The sequence below is a fragment of the Scyliorhinus torazame genome, chromosome 3 (genome assembly GCF_047496885.1).
Source record: "Scyliorhinus torazame isolate Kashiwa2021f chromosome 3, sScyTor2.1, whole genome shotgun sequence".
Taxonomy (NCBI): domain Eukaryota; kingdom Metazoa; phylum Chordata; class Chondrichthyes; order Carcharhiniformes; family Scyliorhinidae; genus Scyliorhinus; species Scyliorhinus torazame.
The window spans coordinates 105,946,202-105,966,645 of NC_092709.1; the positions used below are offsets into that span (position 1 = coordinate 105,946,202).

Sequence of the window (20,444 nt, forward strand, 5' to 3'; positions counted from 1 at the left end):
TGTTGAATTCCCTTGCCCCCCCTCCCCGCTCCTGCCCCTGCCCTTACCTCACTCAGCAATCCCAAAACAATCAGTAAATTGAAAACTTCCACTTTTATGGCGTTAGTCTTGCTGTCGAGGTTACGCCTTGTTGAATGAAGTGCAATAGGTTATTTAACAGTGTGTTAGCTTTGTAATTGCATGGGTGGAGGTCTCCTACTCCGCCCAGTGCCTCGGCTTCGTTTGGTGACCTCATGTCTTTTTTATATTTGGAGAAGGTTAAGTATACCATTAGAGGGTCGGAAGAGGTGTTCTACTTGAGATGACAGGCGTTAATTTCCTATTTTAAGGAGCTAGTCTCATTATTTTATTGTGTAAGTTTGGTTAATTGTGTTTTACGATTTTGTTTATTATGGAAAATTTTTGATAAACTTTTTTTAAAAAATGGTTACGCCACTGAAACTGAAAGCAACTTCAGGGGCGGGATTCTCAGTGAAACGGCGTGATAGCCCGAACCCGGCGGCAAAAACGGCGCGAATCACTCTGGCGTCGGGCCCCCCGAAATGGCGCGAATTCTCTGACCAGGAATGGGCTAGTAGGGGTGCGACGCCATTCGCGACGGCGTCACGCATCACTGACGCCACGCGGCACTGCATAAAAGACATACCCCCCCCGGAGACCCAGCAAAATGGCCGCCTGCCGTGCAGCGCCAAGTGAGACCTCCCGCTTCCTTTCCCCTTCCCCATCCGCCCTTCTGCCATATCCCCCTTCCCACATATCACCTTCCCCCATATCCCCTTCCCCATGTCCCCCCTCCCCCATATCCCCCCTCCCCCATATCCCCCCTCCCCCATATCCCCCTTCCCCCATATCCCCCTTCCCCAATAGCCCCCTACCCAAATAGCCCCCTTCCCCATATTCCCTTTCCCCATATCCCCCCTTCCCCACATCCCACCTTCCCCATATCCCCCTTCCCCATATCCCCCTTCCCCCATATCCCCCTTCCCCATATCCCCCTTCCCCATATCCCCCCTTCCCCCATATCCCCTTCCCCATATCCCCCTTCCCCCATATCCCCCTTCCCCAATAGCCCCCTACCCAAATAGCCCCCTTCCCCATATTCCCTTTCCCCATATCCCCTTCTCCCATATACCCCATATCCTCTCTTTCCCCATATCCCCCCTTCCCCACATCCCACCTTCCCCATATCCCCCTTCCCCATATCCCCCTTCCCCATATCCCCCCTTCCCCCATATCCCCTTCCCCATATCTCCTTCCCCATATCCCCCCTTCCCTCATATCCCCCTTCCCCATATCCCCCTTCCCCATATCCCCCTTCCCCCATATCCCCCTTTCCCCATGTCCCGCCTTCCCCATTTCCCGCCTTCCCCATATCCCGCCTTCCCCATATCCCGCCTTCCCCATATCCCCACTACCCCATATCCCCACTACCCCATATCCCCCCTTCCCCCATATCCCCCTTCCCCCATATCCCCCTTCCCCCATATCCCCCTTCCTCCATATCCCCCCTTCCCGCATATCCCCCATCCCCCATATCCCGCCTTCCCCATATCCCGCCTTCCCCATATCCCGCCTTCCCCATATCCCCACTACCCCATATCCCCCTTCCCCATTTCCCCTTCCCCCATATCCCTCCTTCCCCATATATCCCCTTCTCCCCCATATATCCCCTTCTCCCCCATATATCACCTTCTCCCCCATATATCCCCTTCCCCATATCCCCTTCCCCATATCCCCTTCCCCATATCCCCCTTCCCCATGTCCCCCCTTCTCCCAAATCCCCCTTCCCCCATATCCCCCCTTCCCCATATCCTCCTTCCCCCGTATTCCCCTATATCCTCCATTCCCCATATATCCCCATTCCCCATATATCCCCTTCCGCCATATCCCCTTTCCCCATATCCCCCTTCCCCATATCCCCCTTCCCCATATCCCCCTTCCCCATATCCCCCTTCCCCATATCCCCCTTCCCCATGTCCCCCCTTCCCCATATCCCCCTTCCCTCATATCCCCCTATATCCTCCCTTCCCCATACCCCCACACCCCATATCTCCCCTTCCGCCATATCACCCATATCCCCCATATCCCCCCTTCCCTCATATCCCCTTTAACCCATATCCCCTCTTCCCCATATCCCCTCTTCCCCATATCCCCCCTTCCCCCATATCCCCCCTTCCCCCATATCCCCATTCCCCCATATCCCCCTTCCCTCATATCCCCTTTCCCCCATATCCCCCTTCCCCATACCACCCTCTCCCCATATCCCCTTCCCCCACATCCCATTTCCCCCATATCCCCCTTTATCCCCTTTCCCCATATCTCCCTTCCCCATATACCCTCTTCCCCCTTCCCCATATCCCCCCTTGCCCCATATCCTCCTATATCCTCCCTTCCCCCATATCCCCCTTTCCCCATATCTCCCCTTCCCCCATATCCCCCTTCCCCCATATCCCCCTTCCCCATATTCCCTATCCCCCCTCCCCATATCCCCCTTCTCCCATATCCCCCTTCTCCCATATCCCCCTTCCCCCATATCCCCTTTCCCCCATATCCCCCTTCCCCCACATCCCCTTTCCCCCATATCCCCACTTCCCCTTTCCCCCATATCCCCCTTTATCCCCTTTCCTCCATATCCCCCTTCGCCCATATCCCCCCGTCTCCCATATCTCCCTTCCCCCCTTTCCCCATATATCCTCTTCCCCATTCCCCATTTCCCCCATATCCCCCTATATCCTCCTTTCCCCCATATTCCCCCAAATCCCCCTTTCCCCATGTCTCCCCTTCCCCCATATCCCCCTTCCCCCATATCCCCCTTCCCCCATATCCCCTCTTCCCTCATATCCCCTTTCTCATCCCCCCTTCCCCCATATCCCCCCTTCCCCCCAAACCCCCTTCCCCCATATCCCCCTTCCCCATATCCCCCTTCCCCATATCCCCGTTCCCCCATATCCCCTATCCCCCTTCCCCCATATCCCCTTCCCTCATATCCCCTTTCCCCATATCCCCCCTTTCCCCATGTCCTTTTCCCCCATATCCCCCTTCCCCATATCCCCCTTCCCCATATCCCCCTTCCCCATATCCCCCTCTCCCCATATCCTCCTTCCCCCATATCCTCCTTCCCCCATATCCCCCTTCACCCACATCCCCTTTCCCACATATCCCCCTTTAGCCCCTTTCCCCATATCCCCCTTCGCCCATATCCCCCCGTCTCCCATATCTCCCTTCCCCCCTTCCCCCATATATCCTCTTTCCCCCCCCCCCCCCTTCCCCCATATCCCCCCTTCCCTCATATCTCCCCCCCCAATCCCCAATATCCCCGCAGGATGATGTGGGGGAAGGGGGATATGGGGAGGAGGGGCAGACCCGGCCCATCCGTCCTACGATGCCCCCAGAACGTTCCAGGGCAGCCACGAGCCAGGGACAGACCCGGAGCACCAGGCGGCCGCCGCCCACATCTAGTGCGAGTGCGGCGATGCCGGCAGGCCGTACCCAGCGACGAGGAGGGCAGCCACAGCAACAGGTCCCCGTCGCAGCTGACCCAGGACACTGACGCCCAGGACACTGACGCCCAGGACACTGACGCTCAGGACACTGACGCACAGGACATTGACGCACAGGACACCCACACACAGGGGACGGATGGACGGGAATCACCACTCTAGGGGACCCCAGACTTCTGGTCGGATGAGGAGCATGCCATTACGCACTGCTATCTCCTACACTCTACACCTTCGCAGAGACACTCATCTCGATTGGGCACTTTAGCGATGAGGCATCTGGGACACTAACTGGTGCGCACAACACAGCCGTCCCGGTACAGCAGGTGGAGGCAGGAGCAGCCGAGGGGCCAGGCGGTCGGAGGGCAGCCCGGCGCAGGCAACCATCTGCCGCCCAGACAGGTCCCGGATGCAGTCACGGAACAAGGGACGACTGAAGGGGGTGACGACCGGCTTGCGGCAGCTGCAGACCAAGGTGGAGGAGTCCACCCACGTGCAGGAGCAGGTAGTGGTGCCGGTCATGCGTGCCACCCAGGCTGACACCGCACGGGTGGAGTCCGCGATGGAGGCAATGGGTGCAACGGTGTCAGACGTGGGTCGCAGTATGCAAGGTGTGGGGCTTTCCGTGCAGGCGGCGTCCGTAGCCCAGGACATGGCTGCCCTCTCACAGGCAGCCATGAGCCAGAGCCAGCAGCAGATCGCAGAGGCGCTCAACGCCGTGGCCCAGTCTCAGCAGGCAATGCCCCAGTCTCTGCAGGCCATCGCTGAGTGCATCGGCGCCATTGCCCAGGTGCTGGCCGGCGTCGCCCAGGGATGGCCAACTCCCTGAGCTCCATGGCTGCAAACTTGCAGACCTTCGTTGATACCAGGGCGGGCCTCCATGACTGGCAGCGCCAGGTTTCGAGGGGGCGTCGGGTGCTCGGTCCGTTTGCATCCCCGACCCGTGTAGGGGCCCGGGTGCCATCGGGCACCCCGAGGGAGGAGGAGCAGGTGCTGGGGCCCGGTACGGGTCCCCCTGTAGGGGAGGTCCCGGAACACCGCAACACCTCGGACTCTTCCCCCCCCCCCCCCCCTCCCGTCCCTCCAGCCCAGGTGCATCTGGTGGGCAACGGGCAGGACAGGCTGGCAGCTCGGCATCCCAGTCGCCCGAGCCGTAGCCTGGCCCTTCTAGGCTGGGCCGCCCCAGGAGAAGGCCGCCATAGTCACAGGGCAGGAATCACAGGAGTCCACCTCCAGTTCTGCTGTACCGTCTGGGGAACCACCTAGATGTAGTCATAGGGCCCGTAAGGTTAAAAAATTAGACACTGAGTAAGTTGGCATGGGTGCAGGGCACAGATGAGTTCTGGGGCTAGGGTACGTGTATGAACTGTTTGTTATTAAAATGACTTTCACAGCTAACGAAGCTGCCTTTGTGCTCTGTCCGATGCGTGTGGGGGTGTGGTGTGTGAGGGGTGATAGAACGTCGGCCACAGGTGAGTGTGCCCCACTCCCCCCCCCCCTGAGTCGCCCTCACCATCCCCCCGGGCAGACGACAGGACCGTGCGTTGCAGTGTTACGGCCGTATGCAGGGACGGTCCAGGTGGAGGGTGGTACTGTGGCCGTGGGTCAGACATTGTCCAACGATGTAGAGCCCAGAGCTCATCGCAGGGCGGGTTGTCCATCCTCCATGGCCTGCAATAGACACGCTTCCACCGGCGACCGTGTGAGCCCGGTCCATTGTGCCGCATGTGGATGTGCAATGGAGGGGTGGTGTACATGCGGGTGGGGTGCGGGTGGTTGGTTTGGGTGGGCAGGGTGAGGGTGGTTGGTGTTGGGTGGGTGGGGTGACGGTGGTAGGCTGGTGACGTGGTGTGCAGTCTGTGCCCATACTCGGCGATTCCCCCGCCGCCCCCCTAGTCCGTGAACCGGGCAGCTATTCCCGTGCCCGCTGGCCCAGCTGGTAACGGTGGGCAGCCTCCCGCCCCTGTCCACCCTGTCTGTCCTGACCATTGCTCCCCTCCTCCTTATCTGGGGAGGTCTGCGCCTTGTCTTGCTGTTCCTCCTCTTCCCCTTCCTCTGCCTGCAGCACATCGCCCCTCTGCTGGGCTATGTTGTGCAGGACGCAGCAGACCACAACGATATGACCGGGTACTGGTGGGCCCCTCCAGAGCGGTCCAGGCACCTGAAGCACATCTTCAGCAGCCCAAAGCACCTCTCTATCACACCCCTGGTCGCTGCATGGGCATCGTTGTAGCGGTTCTCCACGTCAGTCTGTGGCCTCCGTATAGGCGTCATCAGCCACCACCGCAACGGGTAACCCCTGTCGCCCAGCAACCAGCCCCTCAGCCGGGGGGGCGTCCCACGAACATTGTGGGGATGAAAGATTGCGCCAATACAAATGAGTCATGCACACTGCCCGGGTACCGGGCGCAGACATGCAGGATCCTCATGCGGTGGTCACAGACCACCTGCACGTTCATGGATAGGTCCCCTTCCGATTCGTGAACATGGCCGTTATCGGCAGGTGGCCGCACGGCGACGTGCATCCCATCAATCGTCCCCTGGACCATGGGCATCCTGGCCACGGCAGCGAAGCCCGCTGTCCAGGCATCCTGGCTGGCCCGGTGCACAGGGAACTGGATGTAGCGGTCCGCAATGGTATGTAGGGCGTCTGTCACTGCACGGATGCACTGGTGCACCAATTCCTGCGAGATGCCGGACAGGTCCCCACTCAGCACCTGGAATGACCCCGTGGCATAGACGTTCAGGGCCACCATAACCTTGATGGCCAAGGGGTGAGGGTGTCCTCCCCGAGTGCCACGCGGTGCCAGGCGTTCCATCATGTGGCAGATGTGTGCCACAGTTTCCCGGCTCATCCGGACTCTCCTCCTGCATGCCCGGCCCGTGAGGTCCTGGAATGACAAGTGGGGCCGGTACACACGGGGCCTCATCGGGCATCTCTGTCGCCGTGGCACCACCACCTCCTCCTCCTCCTCCTCCTCGTCCTGTCATGCGGGCGGTCCTCCAGCCTGGGCGACTGCCACCTGCCTCCCTGTGGCACGCTCCTCTGCGGCAGCCTCCGCCGCCTCCCTGGCACGCTGCTGCTCCAGCTCCCCCAGGGCAACATGTAGAAGTGCGGCTCCCGCCACGGCGGCCAACATCACTGGGTGATGACCGAACATAACGGCCTGCAGGGGGTGGGGGGGATAGACGACATGTCACCATTGCCTATACCCCCCCCCCCCCCCCCGCAGCCAGGTGCCATGGGATGCATGGTCGTGAATGTTGCCAGCTGGCACATGACCAGGCGGACCCCCCTCCCTCCCCTTGGTTCTCCCGCCAGCGTGGGGACTTAGTCCCCCAGAAGGGAGAATCCCGCTGTATGTTCTCCTGCCGGAGCTGAATTGCACCTGATTTGTGCTCCTTTAGCGCCCCCCTCCCCCCCAAAAAAGAGACCCCCCCCCCCCCCCACAGAAGCCCCTTAAATAAAGAGACCTCCACACAAAGACCCCTAAATATGGAAACCCCCCAGAAGAGAGACCCCTACAAATAAGCCTTTGTCCCCTTTGTCCAGAGGCCCGGAGAATCACATGATCCCAGAGAATATGGTGCCCGGCCCGTTAAATGGATAAATGGATGCAAATGCGTCATTAAGACCCATTTGCATCCTTCCGCTGGCACAGGGCGCAAACTTCGATCCCGGCGCCAGCATGGGGGTCGGAGCATCGGAAATGGGTCGGCACGGCAGAGAATTTAGCCCTATATTTGTGGTTTGCCAAATTTGTGTATTATGATTTTAAAAATTCCATAGTTTTAAAATAATAGATACATTTTTAGAGCTTGTTTAACTTCATTTTGGTTTCTATCTTAATCCAATCATATTCACTTGCTGTCTGAAAATTTTAATTAAAACTGAAGGGATGCAGTGCTTTTAATAAGAATACTTCAATGTGTCAGGCTGCTTACCCTGCTTGCAGACATCACTGCTGTTACACACTCTCAGACCCCCTTAATTGATGGAAGCCCATACCACAAGATAACTAGACTTTAATGGGCTGTTGTCCTCGAGGTCAGTAATAAGCACCACTGACTGCTAAATCTAGACCATCTCTTTCTGTCTTATTCTTGCTCTTTACGTCTCTTTGTTAAATTTTATACACATTGAGGTCTGTCACCTTTTCCACTTGCAGAAAGCAAAGTGCCAGTTGCCACAAAGTAAAGGAAACAGAATTATTCAGTTTCTGGCAGATATATTCAATTTGCCAAGAGAGCAATGTACATAAATGTGCTGCCTTTCTTTCCCAGATGACTGTCTTCTTGCACCAAGGTACTGTAGGATAGCAGGCACTTGCTGCTGCACCCATTTTCTGGTGGCGAAAATCTTTACATCAGTGCTGTGCCGACAATTCCAAATTCTCGCCTTTATAGTTCCAGTATGAAATCATTAAAATTACAAATTCTACATCGGTCAGACCAATGATTTCCATGTTAGGGTTCATTAGTTTCAGTGATAGAAATTTTCCAGCTCATCCCACCGGCTGTATCTATTTTCTGGTCCCACCGATGGTGACTGCCCTCCCACGACACTTCCCCAGTGGCAGAGGGTACGGCACACACAAAACCCCAGAGACACCGGTGGGACTGGAAGATCCTGCTGTCAGCCAATGAGGCCATGTTTGCCAACAGAAAATACACCGCGGGGTAGCTGGAAAATCCCACCCGGTATGTTTAGATTCCTATTAAGCACCATCCTGGAATACACCTGATCTAGCTGCATGTGCTTGGCAATATGAAGTAAACACCAAGCACCATTTTTAAGGTTCATTTGGCATGGGTCCAAATCTCATTATAGCTGCCTAATCTCGTGACAAGGCCAAAATGGGATTTGAGTCTTCGAGATTTCAGTTTGAAATCTTCCCCGCCTCCGACAGTGGCATGATTGGGCATGGACACTTTTACGTCATACCTTCCAGCCCTGTGTAATGCTGCCCACTGATGGCGGGGTATCATGCCAGCATGAATCATTACTGGCTTTCAAAAACAAAAAACAGTTGTGATGACAATGCCAGGGGTGTGGAGGTGCCTGGTGGCCCTGAGGTTGGGGGCCAAGCGTGGGTATTGCCCCCAGCATCCTGACAGTGCCTCCTGGCAGTTCACCCGGCAGTGTCAGGGGGCACTGAGGTGGACTAAGAGATGGGCACTGCCAAGAACAGTGCTGGGGGGGGGGTTACCCTTATTCCAAGTGCTGGACCAGGTGAGAAAAGCACTGTGCAACTTGCCATCTGCATGGCGGGCTTTTCTCACCATATTGTCCAGCACTTAGACAAAAAGAAAATCCTGGAGGCATGTCTCATGCCGCTACACTGGTGGGGCAAGCTGTAAAAGAACCAGCAAATCGTCTCTCCAGAAATCAGGATGAGCTTAAAAAGGGCACCTCAATCTCCGGTAAAAGAAAAGATGAGCCCCCTCCCCGCCACCGCCATATGCTCATAGGAAATCCCCCCGTCCTTGTACACGAGGACCCTTCCTCCCCACAGGCTACTTCCATCCACCCTCCACGTCCACGCCCCCCCCCCCCCCCCCCCCCCCCTCAACGGAGCTCCCTCGAGGAACCCCTGCCCCGGTACTATTCCTTGGCATTGCCAGGATGCAGGGCCGGGCATGTGCCTCTCTCCCGGGGGTCTGCACTTATCTGTGTGTCCCCAGCAGATGCTTCGCCTGATTCCTGTTATTTAAATAAGGTCCCCGCTTCCCAACCTTCCTGGATGGGAACCTCTTTACATCAATGGCAGGAGGAGGGGACAATTGCATCCCACAAATTCACTGGCAAGATTCTCTGTTTTGGTCTCTCGTGGGATTTTGCGCCTGCGTCACCATTTGTGCTCGCTCTTGCCACAGACACAAAATTCCGTCCAGTATTGAGAGTAAATAATACTTCTAAATTTTACCTCCATTGGTCATCAAAGATACACATGAAAAAAGATAGCAGAGCTGCAAAACATCTAGCCCTTATCCTTCTCTTGCCTTATTTCCCTACTCTCCATTTTCTCTTCTTCCCATCGTCCCATGTAATTCCTCTGATTAACTTCATACAGTACATCTATTTCAGTCCAATCAAAAGTTCTATCATCTGTGTTCTGGATGCAGCTAATTGTATGTCCAAACAAAAGAAAGGCAAATATACAAATTATTTTAGCATCAACGTACAGAACTTTAGGAGTTCGTTAAAAACTGTGAGATTCTATTCCCTTTTGTAGCACGGGAGGAATGCACAGAGGAAAATCTGACTGGGAATCATGTGCCCATAATGAAATGATGACTGGTTTCCTGCTATTTCATTTCAAAGGACAGAAGGTCAGTCAGGCTTCATTTGCAGTGATTCTTGCTGCTTGTACTACCTCTCTGCGCATTGCCTAGGCACTCTTTTTCACTAAGGAGACACGATCGAAGATCTGCTCTCTTATAATTTTACCAACGTTTAGATCTAAGTGATTTCACCTGATTGGAATGTTCAAGGGCTGAGACCCAGGAAGTGGAGCAGAACATCCCATTGTTTATGAAGTTCAAAAATAAGTTAGCGGCTATTTTTAGTTTCTAGTGTCAGTAACTGAAGAAGTCTTTTCCATGGCTTAGATAGCCAAATTAAATGATATAAATGCTAAGGTTCGACCTATTTACAAAGTAGGCCAGGGGAACGGATGTCTTGATGTAGCTAATATGGTTTTTTAATTATGTATTTTCAAACTTGTAGCATAATTATCAAATCACCGAATTTTAGACTATCTTTGTTGCAGATATGTTTGCATCATAAAATACTCCTAAATATTTCTGAGCAAAAATGTCTTTAGTATATTCAGAGCTGCATTGTTCCTTCTTGCTGGCCTGTGCAGTTTATTTATTTAAATTCAAGTTTAAAGCATTTCATTCTTTAACCTCTATAATTCTATAATTACATTTATTTCTGAAGAGAATTCAAGCATAATATCAACATACCATTAAAAGGTTGGATACAGTTGATTTAACACATTTGTGTTGTGCATGTATATGTATTTAGGCCTGCACACAAGATAATGCAGATATATTAGTCACCCACATTGGGTGATGCATCTGATCTAAAGGTCATGCAGAGGAGGTGCTCAGAAAAGAGAAGATATAGTTCTGCATTTTACCTAATGCTGAAATCTCGATCTTGCTGCTCGTGCTATCATCAACTTCTTAATCCGGCCGGGCAGCATGGTTGCACAGTGGTTGGTATAAAAATCTTTAGAATAATAATCTTTATTGTCACAAGTAGGCTTACATTAACACTGCAATGAAGTTACTGTGAAAAGCCCCTAGTCGCCACATTCTGGTGCCTGTTCGGGTACACAGAGGGCGAATTCAGAATGTCCAAATTACCTAACAGCACGTCTTTCGGGACTTGTGGGAGGAAACCGGAGCACCCGGAGGAAACCCATGCAGACACGGGGAGAACGTTCAGACTCCACACAGACAGTGACCCAAGCTGGGAATCGAACCTGGGACCCTGGCGCTGTGAAGCAACAGTGCTAACCACTATGCTCCTGTGCTGCCCACAAAACTGCTGCCTCATGGTGCTGAGGACCCGGGGTCGATCTTCGCTCCGGGCCACTGCCCATGTGGAGTTTACATATTTTCCTGTGTTTGTGTGGGTCGGAGAATTGGCCATGCTAAATTGCCCCTTAATTGGGGGGGAAAAAATTACTCTAAGTTAAGTTTTTTAAACTTCTAAATCTGGCCATCCATTAGCTGTCACCCAGCAGCTTAAAACTAGGAGGGAAATCCTGACCCAGACAAACTAACAAGGATATAATTCCCCTTAAACAGGCTGCTGGTTGTTGACACTTGAAAGGACTGTTGGTCTGACTTTAGATTTGTTGTGCTAAAATTGTTTTATTAGTGAGATTTAGGCTTTTGTCCTGCAGCATCATTCGTACTTGAGCAATTTGAAAGGGAGCGATGAAGTTGTGTTTGAAGAGAAATGAGCAACAGTAATATAGCAACTCATTTGAAAAAATTATTCTGATAGATCTTGAGCTAAATGATCTGAGGTTGCTGTGGAAATATAACAGTTGACTTCAGGATTGGTATTGAAAAGGAGGGTGATAATTATCCAGGCTTATGTTGATGATCGCTATCCAAAACCCATGATGGAACTTGCATATATATGGCAGTTGGGTGAGAGTAGATTAGCCTCAGCAGTAGTGTTTTCCACTGTAGAACAAGCTACCGACACTCACAACCTTGGTTCACATAGAATGCATGGGCAAGGGCATCATATGTATCTTTCAATTAAAGTATGATCACATTTCTTGATAGAATCACTGTGATGTTGCAATGCCAAATCCTGGGCGGGATTCTCTGATCCTGAGGCTAAGTGCTGACGCCTTCGGAAACGCCGTCGCATTTCTCGACGCCGTCAACATGGCCTTAGGATCAGCAATTCTGGTCCCTACAGGGTGCCAGCATGGCACTGGAGCAGCCCACGCCGCTCAAGCTGCTGATCCTGGCATCAACTGGGCGCCGCGGGATCCGCGCATGCGCAGTGGTGCTGGTGCCAACGCACGCATGCGCAGTGGCCCCCTTCTCCGCGCCGGCCCCAACGCAACAGGGCGTAGGGCTAAAGGGGCTGGCGTGGAAGAAAGGAGGCCCCCAGCCCGAAATGCCAGCCCGCCGATCGGTGGGCCCCGTTCGCGGACCAGGCCACAACAGAGGCCCCCCCCCCCCCCCCCGGGGTCAATCCCGCCCCCCACCCCCCCCACAGGCTGCCCCAGACCCTTCCACGCCGTGGTCCCGCCGGCTGAAGGCAGGTTAGAACGGCGCCAGCGGACTTGTTTTTTTGTTGCGACGGCCGCTCGGCCCATCCCGCGCCGAAAATCGGCGGGGGTGGCCACGCAGAGTGGCCCCCCACTGGCGCCAGGGGCGCCGATTCTCCTCTCTGCGGAGAATCGCGTCCCGGTGTCGGGGCGCAATTCGCACAGGTCGCGGGGATTCTCCGGCCCGGCTCCGGGCTGAGAGAATCCCGCCCCCTACACTTGGAAATGATTACAAAAAGGGTCAGGATATGTTCTGACTTGTAAAAGGAAGTTAAGAATATATATATTATGAACTGGCTGAACTGCAATGGAAATACTCACAAACAGACATTTTAGTCTCTGAAACGCCTCTTGGCTCCCAGGGCAGAAGTTTTAACTTCCGGTGGGGGACACACACACATGGGCTGTTGCTGTTCGGCCGCCAGTTACACACGCCTTTATATTTGATTCTGGAAAGAAAAATCTGGTGAGGTACAGAACAGGCAGCTGACTCATTGCCTGTGCATAATGTCCCTGCCAAGGTTGAAGGTTCTTCCGTTAACCCCCACCCACGAGTATCTAATGTTTCTGCCTTACTTTCTCTGTTTTTCTGTTTTACTCGCACTCACTGGCCATACTGGTCATCTCTCTACCACTCCGACAAACATCCCCTATCCTGCCATGCATTCTCTGGAAAATCTACAGCCATTGAAATCAGCCAGATCTCATTCTAATCAGGTGGCCAGGATTATCAATCAGGGATTGGGAACGGGAAATGGTTACAGATCCCAGCTTGGCCATGATGCTGGAGTGACAGCCCTTCCAGTGGATAAACAGTAGCTGCACATGTGCCCACTGGCCACTGTGTCTGGTGGGAATGTCCCTCACTTGATTTTTTGAGCCCCCAACCCCTCCCCAATTACCTACCAAATTACCCGAGAAGTCGTCTTCTTAAATTTGGGTTGCCCACATTGCCAACTGGAAATTCGAGTTGGCACGGGAATTATTACCAATAATGGCTGCCCACCACTTCCCAGCAGGCAGCTGATTCGTCACTGAGTTGCCCTCATTCAAAAAGGCTTGGGGCCGGGAATGTTGCGACAACTGGGTTACTGTTTGTGCGGAGCCTGCACGTTCTTCCCGTACAAACATCGGTGGCACCAAATTGTGTGCCTGTCCACCGGCGATCCCAGACCTGACCCATACAGAGGTTTTGGCCAGCAGCATGGATGCCTGCCAGAAACCACTGGTAATTAAAATAAGTCTTTATGTTTCCATAACCGATCTCTGAAATCTTAAGGAAATTCACCCTGATTCACACACCATCGGCGAGATGCTCTGTCCCGCCGCGCCACATTTCTGCCTCACCTTTTCTGGCTGGAGGAAGGTAGTCGAGTTCCCTGGAGCTCAGTGATGGGATCCTTGCTTTTCCTGAAGTACATTAATGACCGAGACCTTGGTGTACTGGACACAATTTCAAAGTTTGTGAATTATTCAAAACTTGTAAGCTTTGTGAACTGTGAGGAGGATGATGGAAAACTTCAAATGGCCATAGACAGGTTGGTAAAAGGGGTGCACAGATGGCAGATGAAGTTCAATGTGGAAAAATGTGAAGTGGTTTAATTTGATCGGAAGAACATGGAGAGAGAATATAAAATAAAGGGCACAATTCTAAAGATGTGCAGAAGCAGAGGAGCCTGGGTGTTTATATGCATAGGTCATGATAGGTGGCAGAATAGGTTGAGAGCACAGTTAATAAAACATAGAGTATCCTAGGCTTTATTAGTAGGGACATAGACCACAAGATCAAGGAGATTATGATGACACTAGATCAGCCTCAGCTGGATTACTGCATACAGATCTGGACGCTGCACTTTAGGAAAGATATGAAAGCATTGGAGAGAGTCGAGAAAAGATTCATGAGAATGATTTCAGTTATAAGGAACTTCAGTTATGAAGCTAGATTGGAGAAGTTGTGATTGTTTTCTTTGGAGGAAAGAAGGCTGAGAGGAGGGGTGTGATTTAACGGGACAGAAACAGAGCACACGATCTGTACACCCTTGTTGCTCCTGAATCAGGACCCAGCGAGGTTGTTAAATCTCACGAGAGGCCTCTCACGAGGTTGACCGGCCTCGCCCATTTGATCTCTCGAGGCGTTGCAGTCTGGATCCCGCCCATTGAAGGTGGGATCCAGATTTGCGTATTCAAGCGAGCGGTCAGTCACACTTGAATATGTCTGCACCGGAGTTACCCAAGGCACGGGATCTGTCGACCTCACCTCGGAGATCCCGAGAGGGTGCTGTTTAGCACTGGTTTCCACAAACATAGACCAGGTGTAGCGGGGGCCCCTGGGTGGTTGAGCTCTGGGTAGGATAGTACCCTTATACCCCTGATTCCACCCAGGCATAGTGGCACTGCCAGCCTAACACACTGGGAATGCCACACAGGTACCCTGGCAGTTCCAGGGTGCCAGGCTGGCAATGCTAGAGTACCTATGGGCATTTTGCCCATGTCGGGGATTGGGCATGAGGGTCCCCTGCCCTAATGCGGTGGGGTACGGGGAGTTCAATGATCCCTTGGTGAGTTGGGGTGTTGGATGGGGAGAGTCTGGAAGCTGTGGTGGGAAGTCCAGAGTTTGGTGGTGCCCCGATCTCTTCCTGCACTGACGGGCTGTGCTCGTTAGCGCAGGAAATGAGCCTAATTGCTGCTTTCTTGGGGAGGTCCTTATCAAGGCTCAGAAATGAAGCAGAGTCCTGTTTAATAGTGGGGTCATTCGTGGTGCTGTAAGCACCAGAAAACACCCTTCTAAATGCACCCAAAACAGGACTTTGTTTAATTTCCATTAAATCCGCACGGCGTGTTTCTCGGCAGCAGCAGTGCCAAGAATGGCACGCTATTTAATGGCACTTTGCCAGTTTTTTTGCCCTCGGCGCAGAACGCCCCGTTGAGGCCGCACTTACAATAATTTCCTGCACTAATGGGCTCAGTTCCTCAGCCACCCCACTGTGGCCTACGGAACCCCCCACTGCAGCCAACTTAACTCTTAAAGGGTCCTTAAGCCCCCCTCAACCTACCTGTTAAGGGCATGTCACCCCACACCTGATACCTGGCATGGGCAACCTGGCACCCAGGCACCTTGTCAGTGCCATGGTGCCTGGGTGAACCTGACCACATAGTGGTCTCCAATGGCCCGTGTGACCCCCAAAAGTGTTGTTACGCCTGGTCCATGTTTGTGTGGACCAGCACTAAATGGCGCCATTGCGAGGTCTCCCAGGCGAGGCCATTAATTCCCGATCCCTGGGAGAAAACGGAGCAGATATATTGAAATGAGCCTCATGGTTCATTTAAACATGTGTATTTGGATCTCGTAAGGGTGAGATCCAGACAACGACGTTTTGTGAAGTTCTGTTAAATTTAGTGAGGCTTTTCGAGCGTCGCGCGAGACTTGTCGGAGGCCTGTCGCGAGATTCAACGGCCTCATTTTGCCACCAGGTCGGGCACGACAAAGCATTGAATCGTGCCTGAGGTCTGATACAAGTATTAAAAACCATGAAGTGTCTGGACAGAGTAGGTAGGGAGATACTATTCCAACTTGTGAAAGGATTGAGAACAAGAGGGCATATATTTGAACTAATTGTTCAAAAAAGTAAAACTGAGATAAGAAACCACTTTTTCACCCAGCGTGTGGTGCTGCCTAAGACTGTGGAGGCAGGTTCAATCAAGGCATTCAAAAGGGAATTAAACTGTCATCTGAAAATCATAGAGTCATAGAATCCTTACAGTGCAAAAGGAGACCATTCGGCCCATTGAGCCTGTACTGACCCTCCGAAAGAGCACCCTATCTAGGCCCAATACCCTGCCTTATCCCCTCAACCCCACCTAATCTTTGGATACTAAGGGGTAATTTAGCATGGCCAATGCATCTAACCTGCACATTTTTGGACTGTGGGAGGAAACCAGAGCACCCAGAGGAAACCCACACAGACACGGGGAGAAGGTGCAAACTCCACATAGGCAGTCCTCAAGGCCGAAATAGAACCCTGGTCCCTGGTGTTGTGAGGCAGCAATGCTAATCACTATGCCACCGGATTGCCCTAAAGGTAGCAAAGGAAGACTGTGCAGGGGTACAGGGTACAGGCTGAGGAATGGCATTAAGTGAATTGATCATTTGCAGAGCCTGTGCAGGTGTTTTAGGGTGAATGGTCTCCTTTTGCGTTGTAACAATTCTGTGATTCGATGAGTGGGATTTTCCTTACCCTCCGCGGCATTTTCTGCAGCAGCGGAGGGCGACTCACCAGTGGCCGGCAGCGGGATCTTCTGGTCCCGCCGTTGTCAACGGGGTGCCTGTTAAATGCACCCCTTGCTACCGCAAGACCTGCAGCAGGGGTGTGCCATTGACAGGACCGTAAGATCCCGCCAGCATGAACGGCCAGAAAATCCCGCTCTGTGTATCTCCTAACTTAATGTACAGAGGTTATGAATACCTTTGCAATTAATGGTAACTAATGATTAATAAATGATTAATATTAGCCTTAAAATAACTTGAAAAGTTTCACAACTCATCAATCTCTGTTTGTGAGCTGCTGCCAGGTCTGTATAAACTGTCATTTCTGGAAAGTAAATGCGGTTGAAATTTCTGTGCCAATGCCGTTTCGATTATTCAGTGGGTAGGTTGATTATTTTTAAAGTTGCAGTATTCTTTTTAGAAGTGAATATTCTTGTAAATTCAACAAAAATGTAAACTCAACAAACTATATCATTTCTGATAAGTATGCTGAAAATGTCCAGAGAAAACTATGGTCGATTAAACATCAGGATAGTACTGGCAAAATGTACAGCAACTTCAGAATCACATGTTTCTGATGCTTCCTAGCCACAAGTAATATAATGTTGAAATACCTGAGAATCCAGGGCATGTGGTGTTGGTAGTTACACTAAGGTCACATTGATTGGTACCAGCAAGCATGGATCCAACCGCAGTTTGCAGGGACAGTGGTCCTTTACTCAGGACTGGCAGATGGGCAGTGGCAGGATTTCCAGCCTGAAAATATTGCCGTTGGTCAGCATGCCGGTGTTCTGACATCATTCCAAGGGCTGGCCATTTTAGGGGAAGTGCGCTTGGGGCCTGGCAAGGTCCCTCACCCCGTAAGGCAGACAGTCAATGAGGCTGATTAGGAGCCGTGGTACGGATACTAATAGAAGGTCAGCTGGGATATGCGCCTTTGTTGTCTTAAGTTGGTTTTCCCATTTTCTCTTTGTTTTTCATTCTCTGGGAAAAAACTTTAAAAGCAAACTACTCTGCGATGGTTATTGTTTTTTCTTCAAAGTGCTGGCTCAGGTGAGAAAAGCACTGTGTAACTTGCTGGCTGCACAGTCAGATTTTACCATATTGTCCAGAACATAGAAGATAAAAATCCTGGAGGCATGTCCAACACCGTCACAGTGGCAGACGGGGCTTGAAAGAGCCAGCAACGTTGGCTTTCCATAGTTTGGGATGCCAATGCCAGGGGGCAGTGCTAGTGGCCAGCACCAGGGGGTAGCACTGTGCCCAGGCACTGCCAGAACACAGCCAGGGTACTGCCTGAGCATATCCCTCTCCTCCCGCGGCTGTACGTACCTGTGCACCCCCGACGTGGTCCCTTCGCTTGGTTCATGTTGCTCCAGACCTGTTGTAAATTTTGCCGACGTGACGACTCATCAGCGAGGGGAGGATTCCCAATGGGGGGGTGGGGGGGGGGCGGCGGGGGGGCATACAGCGGGGAAGCCCACTAATGTGATGAGAAGGCATTTAATTGAGGTTCCCGACCTTGTTATAGAAGCTCGTTATGTCACTGACGGGTTGATTGTGCCGTGAGATCTCGCCAACAAAATTCTCACTTATGGCCTCTCGTGGGATTTTGTGCCCACGTTTCTGTGAGTACAAAATTCCAGCCTATTTTTTTTACACAGCAACAAAATGATCTGGAGGACAGTACCTGAAAGGGAAAAGAACTGGCACTGGAATGATAGCTGGTTGGTCCCCATCTGTGCTGTTTAATTCTATGTTATTTGTTCTTGTAAATTGAGGACCTGTATGTATGGTTTCAACGTACATTATTTGTGCCTGTGAAGTATTCTTTTAAAACTCTGCTATTCAACAAAAAAATTAAACCTCATTTTCGTTTTGATGCTGAGGTTTGACCTATTTATAAATAAGCTTGTGAGATGTGGGTTTTGCTACTGAACCAAATAGACGTTTAATTATATATTATCAAACTTCTTTGTAATGTTTGATTGGGGCTGCTTTTTGTGGACCGATGTAATTGAGCCACAGCTGATTCGTGTGGTTATGAACTGCGTAAAAACCTATTAAAAATATAAAAGAACACAACTTACTTGGGCAGCTTATTCACAGATGCAAGTGTTACATGGTGAATTTGAAAAAAAAACAATGTAGGCACAATATCAGGGCTAAGCACTCAAAGGGAAAGCAGTGAAGGGAGACAAAAAAGATCATAGCCCTTTAAATATTCAAACGTTATTACAATTGACGAATAAGGCGGCTACATTCTTGATGCTATATAAATGCACTTGTTGTCGATGTCTGCATTATGATAGCATTTTGGGTGAGAGGAACTATGGGCAGGATTTTGCCTTTCGGTCTCATGGCCCACCATCAGCTGAAAAGTGGGTCGCAGGCGTGCAAGGGTGGCCAATGGGTCTTCCTGCTCAATTATACAGGTGGCAGCCAATCAAGTGGCTGTTACCGGGACAGGATGACAGCCTACCCTGAGAGCTGCCAGCCCTCTGATTGGGAGCCCTCACAAGCCTCAGTAGTGCCACCAGGTAATGGTGGGTAGATTAGAAACCTACTGCATTCCACAGGTAGACTAAAGAATACAAAAAAGAACATAGGACAGGACCTTTTGGATAGGGTTGTTTCAGTTCAACCTCCTGAAGGGGTACGCCGATACCAGCTACCTCGCAGCCGTTTAATATTTGCGGGGCATTAAATGGTAAGAGTGAGACTTCCAGCTCCATCTGGGGAGGAAGACCCACCTTACAGAGCTGCCGGCCAATCCAATTAGTGGTAGCTCTGTAGTCCCAGCAGCACCAGTTTCGAGCAGTGGCCATTACTGGGACTACAGTCAGTACCCGAAAAAGAGTAGACAATGGAGGCTGGACTTCAAATAAATTTGGGGTATCGGCAGGGCCTGCCTGGCAGGCCCTAGCAAGAGGAGTGAGAAGGGTGAGAGACTGAGTTTGAGAGGACAGGGTGGGAGGGGAGGTTTAACAGGGGAGGTTGGTTTGCTTCTGATAGGCACAGCTCCCCCCCCCCTCTCCCCCCGTAAAATGAGAGACAGGGCTGAAATGGATGAAAGGTGATGCGCTACATTTTATAAACTTCCCTGCCCTCAAACCTCGCAGTGGGGAATGTAAAATTCCACCCATAAATTTGCACACAATGGAGGGTTAGCTTCTCACAGGATATCGCTGTAGCAATGTGGACTGCCAGCCCTACCTGAAGCCCCTCTCTGCTTATAGAAATAATCCTCCGCAGGCTGCCACTGGAGTGGGCAACTTGTCTGGTTCCATCCCCACCAGAAAGCAATCTGACATGGCTTCCCATGATTTTAACACCCTCCCCACCCTTCCCGTCTCCCCCCGGTTTTCCCTCCTCCCCACCTTCTGGATGGCAGTAAAATTGTGCTCTGTCTCATGCATGTTATTTTCCAGTGTTTATGTGTGAAGAATCATGCATGATATTCAGGCCCATACATAAAGGGTCCTCAGATTGATAGACAATGATATCCTTTTCTACAATCCTTCATTTGGCTTGGAGAGATGTATACAGTTAGCATTAGAAATCCAGTACTTTAGATACAAAACACAGTTGTGCTTTGTGCCCGTGAAAGAGCTCTTTGGTAGATCTATCCAATTAATCCTATTTTCCCATCCTTTTCCCATAGCCCTGTACATTTTCCTTTCAAGTCTTCATCCAGTTCCATCATGAAGGATATGATTGAACATACTCCATCACACTTTCAGGTCGTGTGAAACCCTCCATTGATTGTCAGGCAATCTGCTTTGAAATGGAGAGGATACTATCTGTTCTATGAATTTCGGACTCTTATAATTGCAGTAATGTTATGACAGCTGTGGCCATTATGAATGC

At 51.7% G+C, this 20,444-nt stretch overlaps 1 protein-coding gene across 3 annotated transcripts in view; it reads left to right on the forward strand.

The window, feature by feature from the left end:
* The window catches only part of nr3c2 (nuclear receptor subfamily 3, group C, member 2), a 513,177-nt gene that overhangs the window by 94,231 nt on the left and 398,502 nt on the right, over positions 1 to 20,444 (forward strand). The gene's annotated exons all lie outside the window — the stretch shown is intronic.